This window comes from Erpetoichthys calabaricus, chromosome 16 (assembly GCF_900747795.2).
Source record: "Erpetoichthys calabaricus chromosome 16, fErpCal1.3, whole genome shotgun sequence".
In the NCBI taxonomy this organism is placed as follows: domain Eukaryota; kingdom Metazoa; phylum Chordata; class Cladistia; order Polypteriformes; family Polypteridae; genus Erpetoichthys; species Erpetoichthys calabaricus.
In genome coordinates, this window is record NC_041409.2 from 60373730 (window position 1) to 60395732 (window position 22003).

Consider the following 22003-nt stretch of genomic DNA (forward strand, 5'->3'; position numbering starts at 1 on the left):
TGGCAAGTATGATTGTTTTGAAACTCTTGAAACTTTTATTATAGAAAACCAACTGCAGCCAAAGACGAACATACTGTCTGCAATTTCCACTCATTTATCATTGTTAAAAAATAACTTTGATGCCTATTTCGGGGAAGAGATGAAAAAGCTCGACTCGTTGAATTGGATTTGTAACCCATTTCAAGACCGCCTACCAAGTAGTATGTCAACAAAAGCAAGTGAAGAACTCATTGATTTATCAGAAGATACGTCACTGAAAAATAGTTTCAATCGCAAGCAGTTAACGAAATTCTGGCTCTCAGTTGCTGGGAACTATCCTTGCCTGTTTGATGAAGCTATAAAAGTCCTCCTCCCCTTCAGTACCTCATATCTATGTGAGGCTGGATTTTCGGCTATGATCAGCATTAAAACTAAATACCGAAATAAATTGGACCTATCAAACTCACTGCGATTAAAAGTAACTAAAATTGAAGTTGATGCTAAAGCTGTAATGACAAAAAATAGGAAACAAATACACCCTTCTCATTGAAATAACAGTCCTTGTAGGTATTTAAGTAATAAAAAATTGTAACTTAAAGTTGTTTTTTTTCTTATTTGAAAAGTCCTTCATTCATATTGGTGACGCTTAAATTTCCATAGTGACTGTTTGTGAGCTAAAGTACAATATATGTTGTCTGTGATGATAACAAATTAATGTCAAATGAAAAAAATACTTTAAACAAAATAAACAGCCCGAACAAATAAGACACCATTAAGTAGTTCCGCGACTCGCTACTAGGGAATCTGAGCGTTACCAATATTTTATGCCCCCTTTTTAAGACGGCTAAGAGATGGGTCCCGAATTAGGCAGTTTTTGTTAGGTGGGTCGGAGCCCAGTCAACTTTGGGAACCACTGATATAAAGTCAAAACTGTGGGTATTAAATACATAAACATAACATATATACATAGTCAGTCAGTCAGTCAGTCATTATCCAACCCGCTATATCCTAACACAGGGTCACGGGGGTCTGCTGGAGCCAATCCCAGCCAACACAGGGCGCAAGGCAGGAACAAATCCCCGGGCAGGGTGCCAACCCACCACAGCAGATGAGCTTAGCTAAACCAATGTCATATTACACGATTTCTTGTCAGACGGGATGTCAAGCTTGATGACTGCAGCTGCTCTCATCATCTACAGCATGTCAGATTACATGGCTAGAAATTGCAGTGTATGTCAGATTAGATGACTGCATGATGACTTTCCACCACAGGTTCACGTTTCCTAAGTATAACGAGGCTTGCCTCTTTCTTTCAATAATATGACAGGGCCAGTGCCCACCAGAAGGCTGTTCAGACATGGCAAGTTCAGCTGCAACCCCAAGCCTTTTTTTCCATTCCTTTTTTGAACACAGGACATCAGACAGACGAGACTTTCCTGGGTTTGTCAGGTTCAGAACACCTGCATTCCTAATTCCTCTTAGCCGCACTCTATGTAATGTTCTTCCGGGTGAGTGTTCATGGGTTGTCAGTTCATGCACACGCAGAGACCTGGACAGCTTTGAAAAGTAAGTGGAGTGGCAGTAGTGGTGTGTGTGAAGTCATGCTGCCATTTCCTTCATTTGAGTACCTCATATTTGGGATCATTCTAAAACACTAAACATCCTTGTGGCCGCGTTACATGTCATATTCTTTTCATAAGAATTATAAATGTGAGCAAACATGGAGACGCAAGATTAAATGTAATTAGATTAAACATAATTATATGTAATGATTAAATGGTTTACAGATACAATATATATATGAAACACTTATTTAAGTAGGTCATTGAGAAAACTAATAGTCATTGTGGGCCATATATAACGTGTTTTGAATATTGATGAAGTGGGCGGGCTGCTTTAACTCTTTCATGGCTGATGTCGACTTTTGTCAAAATTCAGGAGTAGAGGACGGTAATCAGCTGTAAACTGCAACAAAACTCACCCTTACGTTTTAGTTTGACTCTTTGCTAGAAGGAAAGTTACATAGGTTTGTTGATTTAACCTCGATTCCCTAAGCATGCATGAGTAGCGAAGAGCAAACAACCTCTAAAATGGTACTGACATCTGGCGAGAGACCAAAGCAAAATACTCCATGGACGTTTTACGTAATTTCGTTGAGTAGGACTCTGACTTGTTGGACTCCGAGTATGATGCAAGTGATCTGGAGATGGATATCAAAAGCGAAAGTGAGGTACCAGCATTATCTGATCGGTCCTCAGCTGATTGTGGTGCTGAACATTTTTGTGTAGCTGATGCACCTGCAGAAGCGTTTGCCTGGTAGGACCACCACTTAATGATGTCAAGAGGTACAAACCAGATTGCGTCACACTGCGACTGCCGCCACCATCCACCTGCTGTGTGAAGACAGCCAGGCAGCTGGCCCACTGTGCATTCCTGCTGACCATCGACATGCCCCCACGCAGTCACTGCCACCAGAGATGCCGAACATATGCCAACAGCAGCCACAGCACATAGCAACAGATGTTTTATGTTGACTTATGTGTGAAACCATTGCTATGTGTGCTTTTCAGAAAACTGAGTTTTTTGGAAAAAATATTCAGCCCTCAAAGAGTTAAAGAACCCAATTCGCCTGGCTGTATGATGCCAGCAGGAGTCGTTATTTCTATTATCCCTTCATCTTCACTGATACTCTCCAGTTGTTCAGGGCTGTGTAGTTACGATGGCGTAGTCGGTGGGACCCAGAGTCCCGGGAGGAGAGATCATCAGGAGATTAAAGGTGCAGCAGAACTGTTAAGGTGTTGAATAAGAGAGGTAGCCATTTTGGAAGTGTGGGTATTAATTGGAGCGGTGCAATGTATTTTTTCTGTGGTGCTTTGTTTTGGGATATCTGAGGGGAACAGTCGTTTTGCTACCCTTGTTTTTCGACCACTATTTGGATCCTTTGGTAAGTGGGTCATCACAGGTTTTTGGGGCGTGGAAACAGGATTTATGCAGGCACGTGGGTTGGTTTCCTTTCTCCCACACGTCACTTGGCATTTCAGTCGTCTGATATTGTGCTGCTTCTATGCACAAATGCAGTGTTTATTTTCCATTTTTAACTTGCCCTACATCTTTAGCCCATCGGCTGTTCTCAGACACAGGCTAGTTGTTCCAGTTTTGTCGTTGCTGTTTGTTTGAGGGATTAAAGCCATCTGGAGGTTTTCCATCTGGAAATGCTGGCCCTTAGACAGCCAGCCAGCGCTCATACTGACCCCAAACATCGCAGGCAAGCACTCGGCTCTTGTTGTTGTCTTCAGTCACAGCTGCTGTGAAGAGGTAGAAAAAGTGGACCTTTTTTTTTTGTTTTGAAAGGGGAGTTGGGGTGGGGGTGGGGTGCCCGGGAATGACTGGAAAGTCACCAGAATGGGCGGCCTTGGCACACTGTGAGCCGGGGGAAGGGACTTGGAAACGAAAACCATCTGGATGTGAACTTCAAATAAATTGTGCCTTGACCTTTCACCCTTAGGCAGGACTAAGCATACTTGAAATCATCAAGCCCCCCTAACTAAAAATTCAAGTTCAAGCTGAGGCTGTGTTTGGGTGTTGCGGAGGGTGGAGTTTCATGTGTTGGAACCCGTCTTCCTCTCTGAAATTTGTATTCCGACGCTAAGCTTACATTACATTTTGCACTTTAAAAGCTTGAGGCATTTTCAGACCAGATAATGCACATTAGGTCATGGGTGCTGGCACGTGTGGGCCCTGCTCACACACTCAGTGTGTCGTGGGGGAGCCCCAAACACGACTCTGCAATGCAGGAATGTGAAACAAGCAAAATATTTAGGATATTAATAAAAGGGTGTGGGTTGGGATGTTTAAACAATTCTGAGTGTTCTTCACAGGGCCAATGTCCAAGCAAGGGAGGATTGTTCTGTAGCAGCAACGTCATCTCCGTGTGCTTTCATTGATGGTACGATTGTTTAAACCTTGTGGCTTCGGAACGCCAGCATTGAGAGACAATGTGAACCACACTGTCTGCAAAAAAATCAAATTTTCATTGGACGGTATATAGTGCCTTTAATGGAAGATACCATTCCAGTCACTTCAGAGGTATAGTAAAGTACCGTTGCTTCCATATTTGAGGCACTGGCAGTATAAGTGGCTGGCTTGGGGTGACGGAGTGAATTAATGGTAGGACATGGTGTTTTAGAGTCTTAACACTTCAGGGATCTGACCTCACTGCCTGCTGGTTTCCAGTCTCCTTAGTAGATGATGCACCTTCCCTCACCCACACCTCTTTCCAAATTTGTATTTTAAAGCAATAAAGCATCAAGTTCCTTTTCATTCCTCAGAAGATCCAACATTAATGAAAACATTCAGACACAACCACCTGGCGTGTCATGTCATGTCATCTCAAATGCAGCATGTATATAGGTGCCATCTTTGCATTTCCCACTCTTTATTGATCAGCACCCCTATGCCTCAGTGGGGCTCTGCATTAACAAAGAGACTTTGCTCCTCACCATCACCTCATTGCTAACTGCAGAAGTGCTGCGATCGGTATGATGCGACCCCCCCAAAGCAATTTAACACAGACTCCTCACACCTGCCTACCCCTCGCTGACTGAGCCAGCCCCAACACTTAATTTGATTTTCTTATATTTGGCCTCTATGGGCCATACGCACTACGAGTGTTCAAGCGTTATAAAGATGCAGAGTGCTCAGGAGACTTCACCTGCTGACAGCTGGCCCCTCCTGGACCCTCCAGCTTTTGTTACCTTTTTTTTGTTGGGATGAATGTGATCCAGAGAACTGCACACTCTTCTGAAACCCACAGAGTGCTTCTCTTATGTTTATTTATGTAATTCTTTTTTTGTGCCCCTGCGTGAAGCGTGCCATAGCAGTCTGCGGCTGAAAGAGGAGCTTCTGAAACGCCTGCCTCACTGTGTCTCGGGTTGTTGAGCACACTTCTTTGTCTTGGAGCACCAGTAGTCTGGCCCTGGGCGCCGCAGCTGCCGGGTCAAAGCTTCTCCATTCTAATGCAAAGTTTCCTCAGTCTGCGTGCGGCTTGTAGCTGCAAATGAGCAGATGTTTGCGCGCTGTCTGTCCTTCTTAGCCTCCGCATGTGAGTTGAACTTCTGAAAAGGGAGCTATGGGACATAGCCAATTAAATTTGACTTCTGGGGGCCGAGGAGAAGCAAGAAGGGGTAATGTTTTAATTAAAGCTGCGCTGAGAGCTGTCAGCCTCGCCAGAGAATTTTAACCTACATTGTCAACGGAGAAGAAAAGCTCACCTCAGAAAGGACAATGAGGCAAGCTGCTCGCTACTTTTGCTATATAGCACCTTACACGGTGAATGTTGTCATCGGGTGGCATCGCATGTGCAGAAGTCATGGATTATGTGAGTGTCATACTAGCAAACTGCATTGTTGTTGGTATTAATGCACTTAAACACCCTGGTTGGGGAAGATCACGGGGAGGCAACAGAAGAACAGGGGAGAAAAGCAAATGCCACAAAAAATAATAATAGAATTGCCTGGTGGCTATTGGGCCTAAAGGAGGAACACATGAAGAGTGCAAACCTGCTAAAGCTCAGGTTTCAAAGTTCAGTTCTGGAGGACCCCTGCTCGAGCCTGTTTTGTGATCAGTGAGTCATTTTACCTTCATTGATCTTATTCCTTAATTAGCCGGTCTTTTTTTTTTTTTTTTTTCCTATTCTTACAAAAGAGCAGTAGTGTGAGATTGATATTCATAAGAAATATTCATATTTTTCCATTGTTTAATGTTCTTACCTATTTTTTGTGCCCACTCTTCCTTCCCATAGCCATAGGGCCTCAGTGTGTAAGACATCTTTCTATCACCTCCAAGCGTAGGTCCATCCGTCCATCCATTCATTATCCAACCCGCTATATCCTAACTACAGGGTCACAGGAGTCTGCTGGAGCCAAACCCAGCCAACACAGGGCACAAGGCAGGAAACAAACCCCGGGCAGGGTGCCAGTCCACCAAAGCCAAGCGTAGGTCATCACTATCAATGCAAGATGCTGAGAAGCTGGTCCATGCTGTCATATCATCCCATATGGAACACTGCAACTCTGTTTGTTGGAGACCCCAAAAGGCCATTCTAAAATAGCGCTGCATGTACAATTACTAATACACTAAAGTATTCCATATATATTTATATCTGTGCTTTTTCTTCTTTAAATAGATAGATTGATAGATAGAACTTTATTTGTCCCCAAGGGGAAATTTGGCTTTTTACAGAAGCTCTTTAAATAAACAATTTATAAATAGGTAGGTCAATAAGTAAGTAAATAAATAACTATACCCATACAGTTTGGTCTGAACACATTCCAGAATGACTATAAAGCAAGAAAATTAAAATGAAAGAAAACGCCTGACTTTGCAGTCCCAGTCCCAGTGAGGCATTGTGCAGACATATTGCTGTTGGTATAAAGGAGTCCCCGTAGTGTTTCTTTACACCCTTCTGCTGAATGTTTCTTTGGTTGAAAGTCCTCAGTGTTAGTGTGTCAGAGAGAGGATGTGCTGCATTGCTCATAATGGCACTCAGTTTTCTTTTAATTCTCTCCTTTGCTACGACCTCCAGGGGGTCCATGGTGTGTCCTATAACTGAGCCTGCCCTTTTAATTAGCTTGTTAATTCAGTGGGCCTCTCTTGAAGTGATGTTACCTGCTTACCTGCCTAGCACACCACAGCATAGAAAAATCGCACCGACCATCACAGAGTTGTAGAAGATGGGAAGGATGTCACGTTGCACTTTAAAGGAACGCAGTCTCTTAAGGAAAATGAGCCTGTTCTGCCCTTTCCTATATAGTTCCTTTGTGTTCTGAGACCAGTCCAACCCATCATTAATGTGGGTCCCAAGTATTTGTAGGAATGGACCACCTGTATATCCACTCCTTGAAAAGTGACCGAACATAGAGACCCTTTCGTGCGGCAAAAGTCAATAAGCAGTTCCTTGTTTTTGCTGATGTTAAGATGCAAACAATTCTCTTTTCACCAAGAATCAAAGTTCTCCACCTGACTCCTATAGTCAGTCTCTTCCCTTTATCAACACACCCCATAAGAACCATCTGACAATTTCTGCAGGTGGCATGACCTGGTGTTAAAATTGTAGTCGGAGGTGTACAGATTAAAGAGAGAAGGAGACAGGACTGCTCCTCGTGGTGTTCCAGTGTTGCTCACATCGACATCAGAGACATAGTCCTTGAGTCTCACAAACTGTGGTCAGCTGGACAGGGAGTCCATTATCCAGGACACCACAGGTTCATCTACCTGCATATCTCCGAGTTTACTCTTTAACAAGGATGGCTGGATGGTACTGAAAGCACTGGATAAATCAAAAAGCATAATCCTCATAGCACTGCCAGCTTTGACTCTGCTCATCGTATACAAGGACCTTACTGCTGCTGCACCCACATATCTTCATGCACTTCTGCTGTCTCTCTCCGGTCTGCATGCCCTAATTCTCTGGTTGTCCCACAGACAAAGCTGTCTACAATGGGTGACGAGCCTTGTGCTCTGCTGGTCTGCATCTATGGAACAAACTACCAGAGTCTGTATGGGCCTCACCATCATTGAGAGTGTTAGATGGGAGCTGAGGATTTGTCTTGTTCAGTGCGCCTTTCATGATTTATTATGGTTATCTGTTGATTCTTTATTCACATTATAACTTCATGTTTTTGTGTGTTTTATATTTTAATACACATAGAAAATACCTTTTTATACTGTGTTATTATTATTATTATTTTATTGGTTTTTTTTTATTTATTAAATTGCCTTTTTTTCTGTGGAGCTTTCACCCTTAATTATATCCTAATTATGTGACAATAAGTGAAGCAGACATGGTGGCAAATGACACTGAATGATGAAAGTCTACACAGCAGATAATTTAAAATTTTATTTTAACATTTATGCATGTTACATGGAGATAATTTAGTGGTTTAGAGTTTTCATCATCATTGACATCATTATAATTTTTGCTCCGCTTTCTATGTGCTCTGATTTTATTTTTTTAAGCCTTTATTTCTTAGTTCTCGTGCTAGTGGGCCCGATACTGAAGCAGCTGTAGCCCTTCATCATTTAGATTCATTTGCCTTGTGACAGCTACATGCATTATCATTATTAGGGAGCAGACAACAGAGATAAAGTTGAGTTATTTGGAAAATAACAACAAAAAAAAAAAGCAAAAATATAAATATTACTAAAAAATGGAGTTACAACTGGAAAATACAAATATTACTAAATCACACGAGACTGTTCTTTTCTAAATGCAGAATAGGAGAATAAAAAAGGACAATTCATTAAACAATGAGATTAATTAGTGAGAAAATGACTGACTGATGGTGAAACTGGGTGGAACAAAAACCTGCATCTGCAGGGGGTCCCCAGGACCTGAATTGAAAACCACTCTGCTATGCCATCCTGACCCCCAATTTTGATCTAATTTAACTCCATTATTGCAGAAAGTGCAAGAATAAAGGAGACATTTACACACAGGTGTTCACATTTGGTGTGATTAACTGCTGCGAAGCGAAGTACAAATTTTTTGTTGCCAGCAGTGGAGCCCCTCTTGTATTTTACATGATAATTCTGCAGATGTCTTCAATGTGAATGGTACTGTATACCAAAAGACCTGCTGCTGAAAGAGCCAATTTTGTAAAGGCTCAGTTTTGCCAGCAGGGGGCATAGCTGACCCTCCCACTTTACTGCTTGGAGTGTCTCGAGAGGTTTTGTTTGAAGGCTGCAGTTTTGACATTTCAGGGCTTGATGTGCATCAGGTGTGTCTGCTGAAAAGCATAAGGGTTGGAAAGCGGGAACTGCGTGGGTGAGTTTTGTTGGCGAACATTAGCTTCATGACCTTCATTGTGGCTGCAAACATCAAGTTGTAATTTTCTTAAGTAACACTGGTATAATGTTCCACAGCTGTGGGTGATAAGAGAGATTCATGAGCCAGGTAAAAACCCTTGACTGGTGTCACCAAGTTCAGGAATGGTTTAAGGGTGCAGCTGCCAGTTCAATAACGTGCTTAGCCATTACGGTGTGTTTTTGTAGGTTTGAAACCTGTGGGGGTATTCCATGGAGCACATTTAGTGAGTAAGCCTTGCTTAAATCAAGACCACCAGGCTTATCTGAGCTGTTTTTCAGTTCTAGTAAAGAAGGTTAAGGCAAGCCACGATTGGAAACCAAGGCAATTAAACGTCATGTCTTAGCCTGCTCCGCACCAGGCTAAAGATGAAGCTTAGCTGAGTGTTATGGATTGAGAGTTCATGAAAATTCTCACTCGAGAAACAAAATCTCACGGAGAGCTTCTAGGGATTATTTTAACATATCTAATGCTGCTGAATTCTCATTTCAATTAATCTTACATGTTTATTACAAAATGGTAAAGTCTGATAACCTAAACTATCCATTGATAATAAATAACATTGACATGATGTTATTAGTTACTGTCTTTTTACTTTCTTGTGTACAAAGTATAAGGAAAGTATTGTAATTGTCCAAAAATTCGATGTCGAGATTTTGATGAATCTCGACGTTTTAGACCTCCCTGACTTTCTCATATACGAAGTATAAGGAAAGTATTGTAATCCTCCAAAAATTCAATTTCAAGATTTTGCTGAATCTTAACGTTTTAGACCTCCCTGAGTCCGAAAATACAATTTTTAATTATGTCTATGTGTCTGTGTGTGTAAACATGATAACTTGAGTACACTTTCATTTAGGTCAACCAAATTTTGCATACAAGTATTAGGTACAAAACGTAGATTATTTCCCTGGGTTATTTTCACTAACTGGAAGTTGTACTTTACCTTTTATTCATGCAGCTGCATTCAACGTTACTTATATAATAATTGTTCAATATATTATTAATGTGATGATATTAAAATTATATATATATATATATATATATATATATATATATATATATATTAATAATGGTTCTTTAATGTACATAATATAAAAATATAATAATTGTCTTGCGGTTTACTCCTCAAATATCCATCCCCATATCCGAGTATACGAGAAAGTCTAGGGGAGACTACTCTTGATATTTTTTTTTTTTGTCAGTGACTGGATAGATTTTGTAATCTATTTAATGTTACTGCATTCTTAGTTACACTATCATTTAAGTGAATCTGATACTCATTGAAAACTAGCAAGAAAGTTACACTGTTTACTGAAAAACAGCAAAAATGAATGAGATCACATCCATCCATCCATTACCTAACCCGCTATATCCTAACTACAGAGTCATGGGGGTCTGCTGGAGCCAGTCCCAGCCAACACAGGGCGCAAGGCAGGAAACAAACCCTGGGCAGGGCGCCATCCCACCACAGATGATATCACATTTAACTTACTGTTACAGTCATCCGCATTTCTTCTTTTTTTAAGATAGAGACATAAGGAAAGAATACAGTAATAAAAAAAGGTTGAAAAGGCGTTGTTCTGTAGTGTTAAAATCATCGAATATAATTGTACTATTTCTAAGTCAGTAAATCTCTAACACTAAAGTAGTGCAAATACATTTCTAGTAATAAAATGCACAAGAAGAAACTTGCACTTGAAGACTTTCAGCTGTGGTGTGCTCCGGACCGCACGTACCACGCAGATGTTATGAAGCACCCGCCAAATAATAAATAGAGAGAAAGGGCCTCGGCGGAGGTCATCACAGTATGTGTATGTACATTGCAAAATAATAAAGAGTAACGTATTAAATAGATTTAATTGCACACTTCAATAATTAAATTAACTTTACCTTTTTGTTATTTTTATAATAGTCTATATTTTTTTCATAGTGACATATTAAAAATACTAAATGTTTTGTAATCAAGGGTATGCCAGTAAAATAGAAATGCTCAATATACAAATAGCCAAGCCTGATCTGGCACTCATGACGGTGATTTTTGTGGGTGCATTCCATGCATAAAGTGTGAGGTGTGGTAAGCGAATCTCTGTAAAATGTATGTTTTCAAAATCGCATCAGTGTCACTAAATAATCTTAATTAGACTTCCCTAATGTCAAAGGTGCAATAGGCTGCACACGTGTGCAAAATGTACTTGAGGACATGAGTGGAAATTAAGTGGGAGTGCATTTAGGACTGAAGCCTGGAAGCACTTCTTTACGCAAAGAGTTGTGGGAATCTGGAACAAACTACCGAGACATGGAGCTGAAACAGAAACCTTGTCAACCTTTAAGAAGGATCTGAGTGAGGTGTTGGGACAGCTTAGCTATTATGGGAAACTCTTGTTTGTCAAATTGTTTTATGTTTCTTATGCAAATAAATGGCAGCGCCAAGCTATTTAGAGACTGAATATGTAAAATACAAATTATTCATAGCATCAGAGCACAGGTGTGTCCTTTTAAATGGCACCGACCAGTCATGTTGTGCAATCAGACATTCTGATGAAGTTGACCTCCTACAGCAGGAGTGACTTTGGAGCATCTCACCAGTGGCAGAAGCTGCGGCTTTCTTTTTGGTTGCTAAATATGCAATATACATTTGCATATGCTAAATTAACTGTTGTAATAATTGTGAAGTAAGTTATGTTCTTGTATGTAATTTTCAGTTGCTGCCAAATGCGCTCTATATTGCTATTGGGTACTTTGAAGTGTTTGAAGTATGTTATTCATTAACCAGTACATTTACAATCAAATGAGGCAATTTAAAGGAAATGAAATAATGCCATTAATATTTAGTGGTGCAAGGTACAAATTCAGAACCATAATGTACTGACTTCGCTCTTCTGTGGATTGCCATGCAGCCCCTTTTGCATTCTTTGCAGCGGGCACATTTCATTTTTGTGTTATTATAGATCAAGTTTTATTTCTTGACCAACACTGTCTCTGTTACATGGTCTTCTATATTATGACAATTAAAACTCTATAGACTTTTCCAAGCTGTCCTATAATACATCATGCATCCCATTAGTTTCACGCTTAAGGTCACCGGTACTCAATTTTCAAATCTTACACTCTCCTCTGTTCTTTCCAAACTATGATAGATGGTAACGGTGATCTGTTGTTGGGGCTGCTTAAATCTCACACACAAGTGTGCATGTAATCATGGGTTGCCCAAGCCCTTCTTGAGTTAACGAGAAACATTTTGTGTTCATTGAAGTAACTAAGCCTTGATTGGAAACACGACTTATTCAAGCTAGGTTTACTGAGCTAAGTCTCATGTTCTTAAACGTGCTTCATGGAATACTACCCTGAGGATTTAGTGGTTGGCAGATGTCCTCACACTTCCTAGAATGGCTAAGCAGACTTCATGTGTTAAATGTAGTGTAACAGCCTTGACAGCTTCTTCATGAGCCACAAACTGTATCAAATTATGGAAATCAAATGTAACCCTCTAGCACCTACGCTCTTAGATCTCATTGTCCGTGTTTGGTGACCTATGAGGAAAGGAAGAGATGGTGAGATAGTAGTGCTGGGTGATTTATTCATTTATTTTGATATGTGACTTTCAGCTCACCCTCATATAGATGGGGGCTGCAATCTGAAGATTTAGACATTGAGAGCTTGCTTGAGGGCCACCCTACTGCAGGATTCTTGATGACCCTTCGTCTTGTGTTCTGCACCCCAGATAATGCACCCTTGTTTTCCCCAAAGTCCACTTAAAAACATTGATAGCAGTGAAGCTCAAGCTTGTTTTCGAAGAGCCTTCAACCCTCTGTTTATCTGTGAGTTTCACTCCTGCAATTGAAGATGCGGTTATCAGACTGGGCAGTTCAGCAAGTGAACTCATGCAGATCTCACCTCCCATCCTTGTACGTCCCACTTCACCCCATCAATCTTGCTTATCTTGCTATTCTACTTTGGAATGGGCACAGGATGGCATAGCTGGTGCATTGAGTTTTGCTGAAACTGTCAATGCAAATCCAATTTGGGATCATGTGGGTTCAATCTCATTCTACCTTCAGTGTCTGCTTTGGATGTAGCAATTAAAATGAACGGTGGAAGTTAATTTTATTAGACAGATTGTTTTGTTATTATTTACCACTGTACAAGACGCCATATTTCATACAGTATTCTGAGTTTTTCACTGCTACTTACAGCTGTGCTATGAACCTTTGCAATGGTCATGTGGGTGCTTTGAGAAACTTAACTGTTACAAGGATTCTGGTCATTATGCCAAAAACTGGAAATCAATGTATGCAATAACATAAAGCGTCCTTGTAAAGAAATACGCTTCATGCAGACTTTTGTTTTTAATAACACTCAGTTTTGTATATCAATGTGGTAATTGCTTTAGGGCATTACCGTATATAAAGTTACTTCCTTTTCTCCAAGTATGTTAATTAGCAGGGTGCAACTCACTACTTATATTTAGAGTTATGCTGGGTCTCCACATACACACGTAGTAGAGCAACTTTTCCTAACCTGTAGTTTTTCTTAGTATCGTTTCACCCATGCAACTAGCTTTATGTTGTATCATGGGAAGTGAAGAAGTTCGGCCCAGTGGTACACATACAAGTTCTACCAATATTTTATATGTACATATCTCACCAAGGCCTGTCAGAAGCGACAGGTTCTGTGCTCCACCCGTTAGAATACCGAAAGACTTGCAGGTAAGCAGCTTATCCAAAATATAATCTGTCTGAAGGGGCATTATTTCATGTATAATGATTGACGTTGCCCCAGTAGAGAGATCACTGCGACATTTAAGGGATGAACTGCTTTTATCTGTGATATGTATGATCAAAGACTAAAAGGTGTTGAAATCATGTTACCTGTTCCAGACCAGCACTACTTGGGATGGTGATGAAGTATATGAAGCATAGTCGGGTTCCTATTTTTTGTGTGTTGCCTGAAGGAAAACAGTTTGACCCACCAAGCATTTTGATGTTTTTTTTTCTTAATGCTATTTTATGAGGTGAATCAGCCTATAGTTTCATATATGTGGAGAGCACTCTCATCGGAGAACCAGAACAGGAAAGCGTTGGAGACGCCCATGATGGTAGTCAATCATGGTGGCAGCCTTGAATCTTGGAAAACATGGCAGATGAAGAACGCTTCCTAGACTCCCAGCCACTCATGTTATGGCTTATACTCCAAGCTCTGTAATCTGAGCAGCAGCAGGCTCTTGGCGACTGCTGTAGGAATGCAGTTCTGCAGCATTGTAGATGAACACAATGTTACTGACAAACAGAAATGGTTGAACTTTTAGAAATGCTGTAGGAGTTTCTTTGTTTGTTGTTTTTTTGTTCCCCCAGGTATTGTTTACTTAATTGTAAGTGGCGAGACAGTGAGTAGTGCTATAGCTGCCATTTGTCCCTGTGGTCACCCAACAGGCTGCTTTGTGTTTATCTTCTGCTTGGCAACGTTTATGGGGTAGGTAGTAAAGATCTACAAGCTGAAACCTGTCAGAAGAGAAGTCTGGCTTCCCTGTTTTCACATTAATGAATACCTTGTGATTTGCACTAGCCATAAATGATGTGTGATGAAATGTTATTTGAGATCTGCTTTGAGTTTGAACCTGATAGTAACATTTGCATCAGTGAGTTGCACCCCGACAAGAAATGGTACAGGTAATGGATCTCATTTTTGTTGGGTATGTAAGATACTCAAGTGTCCTGCTTACCCCCATGGCTCATTTATTCTGTCATTTCACATAGTGTTACCTACAGAGAGAAACCTCTGAAGAACATTTAGAGGTTTATATTGTTGGAACATTCTCGTTGTGTGGGCAGTGTGCAGAAGCAGTAGAAATGGAAAAATGTTAGAATATATCATAAAAACTGCTAAATATAAATCAAAAGATGTGCCAGTGAGATGGCATATGGAACACTGTGTGCATCTCTTGACACCATGCCACAGAAAGGTTATGGAAACACTAGAAGCTGTACAGAGAAGAGTAACCAGTGTATGCATGTTGTGAGGAACCTTACCCACCCTGTACATCCTTGGAATGGGTGGGACGGGGACCAGGGGAGAGAATGTGCGTGGGGCATTATCTTCCCTGGAGTGCTAGATGGTAGCGAGCCCAGGCTTGGATCCCTGCATGGGGAATTTGTGGGATTTGGGAAATCCCTATTCCATGTGGCTCCAACTTCACCCGGAAGTGCTTCAGAGCTGTAGTATCATATCACCTGAAGCATTCCCGGGGGATTAGATCAAAGGAGCTGCCTGCCTCACATTGAAGAGCCAGAGTCTGGTGGAGATGGACGAAGGTTGTGAGGAGGAGTAGAGGAGGCAGTGAGTGACTGAGAGATAGAAGACAAAAGAGTGATTTTTATTATTCTGTTGTGCTTTATTGTACTTGTGGCTGTGATTTTGGTGGGAAACACTGATAGGGAAGAGTTTGCCACAAATAAAGACTTTGTGCTTATATATATACATATATATATATATATATATATATATATATATATATATATATATATACACTAGGGGGCTTCGCTCGCCAACCCCCGGATTTGGTTTTCCGGATGCACACTTATAAGATTGTTTCTTCTTTGTATTGTTGCTATTTCATTAGTTTCACTTTTATTTCAGAACTTCTGTAAAAACAATATTTGTAATCTTGCGAGTCCCAATATGCTGAATCTTTTTAATGAGGTCAGGATAGGTTTCTCTGTTTGAAATTTCAGCATAGACAAAACAATCTACATCATCAGCATTTAATAATTTTTTTTTACAAAGTAACAAAGTAAGTAGAGTTCTGCATTGGCCTCCTGTCTGTAAAGTCGTGCTATTTTCCTCTTACAGTTCCAAAAGTACATGGGTTTACCAAGGTGATACCCCAGCTTTTGTCTAGGTTTTTGTACAAGGGCTAGACAGAACGTTTTTCACTCCTGGGGTAAATTTAGGTTTTTAAATAAGCAGACAGATAAATATATATATACATGAACAAAGTAACCAATAAATGCATGTGTGGTAAACTCTGTTTTTGAAATTCTCAAGATTCTTTATTTGTCACATGCATAGTTATAAAGGACAACACGCAGTGAAATGCATCCTGATCTACTTATCAAAAACTGTGCAAAGTTAGAAGAATATCAGTTAGATTAACAAAAAGTCATAGATCGAAAGATAACAGTATAGTAAAACATAATAAATTAGTAAAATTATGTGAATAAAGTAGAATTAAGTGTTAAGGTGCAATAGTGTAGTAATTATTGTGTAAAACCAAAGTTAGACTGGTGCATAGTTAAATGAGGCAGTTTGTTTGTTTGCGCTACTGTCATCTTTACTTTTTTATATTTTCTAATTTTCCTACTTTCATATCCTTTAACTTTCTCCACATGTGTATATTTTTTTTGAGCCTTTCTAATTTCACTGGTTTTATAGTCTCTAACCTGCTCTGCATGTGTTTAGCGTCAACGTTTGTAAACGTCTTTATGAAGTTCTACTTTGTCATTTTACTCACTGTCATTTATTTAAGAGCTGGATTGGATGTGCTTTTTTTTCAATTCCACTTGTTCTAGGCTGATAATTTACTTTCCTCATTTTCTGAATTTGCACCTCGATTATTCTTTTTTGCTCTTTTTTCTGTCCAACGCATTTGAGTCTCTTTTCTCAGCGCTTTTCTTTCTTCTTCGTTTAATCGTCGTTGTTTCATTTCTACCCTATTCATTTCATTTCTACCGTATTGACTTTATACACTTTATATGCACTGAGAGCCCTGGAGCTGTGTGTGCTGCATGACTGCCTTTACACTACTGATTTGTTTTGTTTTTTTTGATATTGCTTGTAAGTAGGGTGTGTCTTGCAAGACTCTCGTTCTATGTTCCCGTGAGACGCACCGTGGCAGGTCTCTTTCGTCTCGCGGGTCTTTAAATTATCTTCCGAGAAAAATCACATATCGTAGACTATCAGGACAGGGGACAGGATTTCTTTTTATAATAGATATATATATATATATATATATATATATATATATACCCTGTGTGTTATGTTACAATATTAGTTCTTACAATTGACTGTTAAGCAACTGCCTCTGAATCTACTGATGCAAGTGTCCATGGTCCTGTACCATTTGCCAGAAGGGACAAATAAGAAACAACTGTGCAGGATGGCTGACGTTTTAATTATCCTGTTTGACTTTCTAAGGTAGTGAACAGAAGTCAGCTGGGTACCTGTAATATTATGTGCCATATTCACCACCCTTTATGGTCTTGAGGCGAGCAGATGCTATACCAGAATGTCATGTAGCCAGTGACGATGGACTCCACTGTATACCTGCAGATGTTTGTGAGGACAAATTAAGAAATGTGAGCTGTCCTCGGTATCTGAGGACGTAGAGGTGCTGGTGAACCATTTTGACAAAAGCCGTAATAGATTGTACCCTCTTCGGTTCATTTCTGACTGTCAGTCGAGTGGACTCTAGATGGAAAAATGACCCTGAGTGAAATGCCAGTCCATCACCAGGGCACATACACACAGAGCTCTCATTAAGTGAAACTGTCATGTATGCGTTTGCATTGTAAACTATTCCAGAGTACAGGGTGAAAATTCAGAAAAAGAGGTTTGAATTTTATTAATCAAGGTTCCCTGGGATGCAAGGCAGCAGTGCTGTGTATTTTTTAATATTCACATAAATATGTTGTATCCTGTAAAAATTACCAAATAAAAATGTGACAGAGGCAGGAGTTTGAGCTAGAATTATGTAATTGCTTTGTTAGTAAAGCAAGTGAAACTTGGATTGCTCGTGAATTTCTGTGCTGCTGTCTGCGCACCATCGGCCCAAAGGATGCCCCCCTTCTTTCTTGCTATGTTGCTGTCTTTTTATATCTTAGACCATAAGGGCAGATCTGCATTTGCCCAGGAAATTACATCAGGGCTGAGAAGGGAAGCAAAGATTGTGTTAATTACTGTGCAATTACTTGACCCCCTTCTCCCCACCACCCAACGCCCCCAGTGTCCCTTAAAAGTGACTACCCCAAAAGACTCCCTATGCTCATGTGGGTTTAGAAATCATTCAGCTCCCTTCACTTTCTGCACACTTTTCCTTGTTGTGGGTTTAATTTTTCTGAATTTCTCTCTTGGATTAATAAAGTTTATCTAATCTGAACTAGATTGCTCATCAGTCTACATTCAATAACCCATAGTAACAAAGTGAAAATTTGTTTTCAGAAAGGTTGTCAAATTTATTAAAACTCAAAAACTGAAATCTCTCATTCTTGTAAGTGTTTGGGCCCTTACTTCAGTACTTTGCAGAAGACCCTTTAGCATCAAATACACATTTGACTCTTCCTGGGCAAGTCCCTACTTACTACTAAGCTTTGCACACCTGAATTTGGGCAGTTTATTCTGTTCTTCCTGGCAAATCGTCTCAAGCTCAATTGGAGTGGATGGGAAGCGTCAGTAAACTTCCATCTTCAGGTCTCTCCACGGATGTCGTATGAGGGTTAAGTCTGGGCTTTGGCTGGGCCTCTCAAGGACAGTTGGAGACTTGTCCCAAAGCCTCTCCAGTGTTGTCTTAGCTGTATAACTTGGATCATTGTTGTGCTGAAAGGTGAACCATGCCCTGTCAGGGGTTGGATGCTTTCTGGACCATATTTTTCTCAAGGGCTTCTCTGTATTTTGCTGCATTGATCCCTCCCTTAATTCTGCCCAGTCCTGCCCAGCATCCACATAGCATGATGCTGTCATCACCATGCTTCATCATGATGAGCAGTGCCTCGTCTTCACCAGACATAGTGTTTAGAGTTTAATTTTTGGCCCATCAGACCAGAGAATCTTTCTCTTTCATGTTCTCAGAGTCCTCAAGTAGGTCCTCTAACTTGCACGGAGAACTCAGAGATTGGTGGCAGGATTGGCACTCCGGCCACTGTAAAAAAAAACCCTTACACTGTTCCATTCCATTCGAACTAGTGTGGTGCTGAGTTGTCACCCATTGCACAGCTACACTTGGGTCCTGGTTTGGAATCCTGAAGTGGTTCATTGTGTGGTGAGTTCAGCAACATGTTGTATTAGTGCATGCATCCAATCTCCTCCTCCTCTCAGAGTCCTTTAAATACTGTTTTGGCCAACTCCAAGTGGGCTGTCATATGTGCCTGACTGATAGAGTATGGCTGAGCTGGTCATCCCAACAAGCAAGTCCTCCCCATCTCAGCAGTAGACTTATGAAGCTTTGTTAGGGTAACCATTGTGTTCCTGGTCACCTCCCTGACCAAGGCCTTTCCTTCCTGGTTCAGTCTGGTTCTGGTGGTTCCAAAAGTCTTCCATTTCACAATTACTGAGGCCACTGTGCTCCTGGGAGCACCAAAAGCTTTAGAAATAATTGTATCCCTTTGCCCTGATCTGTGCTATACCACAATTTGATTGCAGAGACCTCCTTGGATGTCATGGTTTGGTTTTTGTCCTGACGTGCAGTATGAATTATGAGACATTCGGTACACAGGTGTGTGCCTTCTAATCTTATATCACAGCTCCAGCTCATTCAAAACTCAGCTGCAAGAATCCTTACTCGAACCAGCAGCAGCGATCCTGCTCCATCTTCACTGGCTTACAGAATCAAATATAAAATCCTACTAATAACTTACAAAGCCTTAAATAACCTTCCGCCAAACTACATCAGTGACCTTCTCCATCACTATGTGCCTGCCTGCCCATTAAGGTCCTCTGATTCTGGCAATCTTGTTGTACCCCACACTAATCTACACTCCATGGGTGACAGGGCCTTCAGCTGTATAGCGCCCAGACTCTGGAATGACCTACCAAAATGAATTAGATCGGCTGACTCCATGAATTCTTTTAAAAAACAACTCAAAACTCATCTGTTCAGGAAGGCTTTTAGCTCTACTTGACTTGATTACCCTTCTCTCAGTTTACTTCTCTGTCAAGATGCTCATGTAACCTGTATGTGTGTGCTAGGCCATCAATTATGTTGTCTGTTTTTTTCAGAATTCACTGTCTTAATCTTCTTTATTTATTTATCCGGTTTGTACAATGCTATATACTGTATACCCTACCGTTCTTTATTATATTCTGTAAGTGCCTTGAGCATGGGAAAGGCGCTATATAAATAAAATGTATTATTATTATTATTATCATTATCATTAGACGATGCTCAGTCAATTCAGTTTACCACAGGTTGACTCCACTCAATTTCTAGATGCAACTTAAGCAAGCGGGAGGCACCTTCATGGTTTGGAGTGCCAAAGCAAAGGGTCTGAATACTCGTATAAATGAGAGATTTCAGTTTTTGAGTTTTAATAAATTTTCAAACCTTTCTGGACACATGTCCTCACTTTGTCCAGATTGAGATGCTTTTCCCGACTCCCCCCTCATTTTAAAATTAAATCTACAACACAATAAAGTGTGCAGAAAATGAAGGGGTCTGGTTACTTTTGGAATCCACTGCATATACTACATATGCATATTTCAATAGCTGATTATGACAGTTTCGCCTGTTTTTCATAACTACTATGGTTCAAAAGACTCAAAACAGGTTCAAGCTCAGGTGGGTTACAAATGCTTTTATTCACACTTTAGCAAAAATTGCATACGAAACAACGGGAGAACGGGCGAACTCCACACTCTTGTAACTCATTTTTGTTGCATGTTACATTTTCATAATAATGAACAAAAAAAAGCCTATTTTTGAAAGGCACTATAAACAAAACCCCCTGCTTCTCCTTATATGTGGCAGAAAAGCTTTTAATTCTTACAAGAATCAATTTTGAAAGTGGAGTGGTTCTGAAGCCCCCATTGGCCAGCCGTCATTTAGGATTTGTCCTCATTTTCGCTAGCAGGTTTTTGGGGTTGTCATGACAACCCACTCGGCTAGGTAATTAGCTGTGCAGTTCAAACTTGGGCACCCTCATGTTTTCCCTCCATTTTTTTTTTTTTTTCCTCCTTCTGTGATGTGTGTAAAGGAGGCCTCTTTCTATTGTGATAGGCAGACGTGCGAGTGGGACAAGGGGGAGGGTTGGGGATGGGGGGGGGGGGGGGATGCTTCGCTGCTGGGAGGGATTTTGCTGCTGACTAGAGGAGCCATGTGTCAGGGACGAGATTTCTCTTCCGTGTGGCATGGGTGAATCTGGCTTGGCGTTAGGTGAGTATGGCCTGCGTTGTCCATTTGTGTGTGTGTGTGAGTTTGTGCTCAATAAAGGCATATGAAGCAGCTAACATGTGACAGACAGAAAGGGAGTGCGTGAGATAAGGGTCATCCGAGGGGGGGTAGGAGGGATTCGCCTTGTCAGCATGTGCCCAGACGAGGATGGAGAGAAATGTACGCTGTGTGAAGAGGCAAGATGTAAGGGATGCTCTTCTTCTCAGTCTTATTATATTTATTCTTTCCTTTTTTCATCCACCATTTTGAGTAATGCATGAAGGTGAATTTCATCCTCATTTAGCTAAAAGCCTTTGCAGACACAGGCTTAGATTCCCATTGTGTGCGTGCAATGGCTACCGGGATCAAGACATTACAATATCCTGGCCAAATCAGGACAAAACAGAGTAACCCTTTGCTGACGATTGCCGGCTAGTGCCTGTGCTGGGGTAGCGAGCGAGGTGGGCTGTTTTTTGTGGTGAATCAGGCCACAAGCGAGAAACACGCAGGATGCCGCCGCTGATCTAGAGGACTGTCTGCCCTTGATAGCAAAGCAGCTCGCAGGCTTAAAAGGGTTGGCGGAAGGGGCCACTCTGGTTGGAGATGCTTTGGCTTTCTTACTATCCGCATTCAGCCTCTGTTTATAATGTCTTACTTGGGGGTAGGGGGGTGTGCCGACTTGAAAGGCTATTCATCGCATTTCTATTCAGTTCTGTATTTCAGATCCTAAATAACACCACACACAACTGGACCAGACAGTGGACACAAGGCAGTGCTCATGTAGTCTCTCTAGTTAGCCTTGGCAAGTTCAAGGACATGTTAAGGGGAGAATGTGTGCTTCATCCAGAGGTTAGAACCCCTTTGCCACTTGCCTGCTTATATGGCGTTAGACTAAGGATGGATATCATAGTGCTGAGCTTTTTATATGGGCATTGTTTGGCAGTGTTTAATAATGGTAAGGATAGGCTTCAGGATATATCACATGGCTGGAGTTCTTAGCCATGATTTGTTCTCAGCAGAAT

The 22003-nt window shown here is 40.9% G+C and overlaps 1 protein-coding gene across 2 annotated transcripts in view; it reads left to right on the plus strand.

The window, feature by feature from the left end:
- The window catches only part of syne2b (spectrin repeat containing, nuclear envelope 2b), a 524337-nt gene that overhangs the window by 466608 nt on the left and 35726 nt on the right, over positions 1-22003 (plus strand). The gene's annotated exons all lie outside the window — the stretch shown is intronic.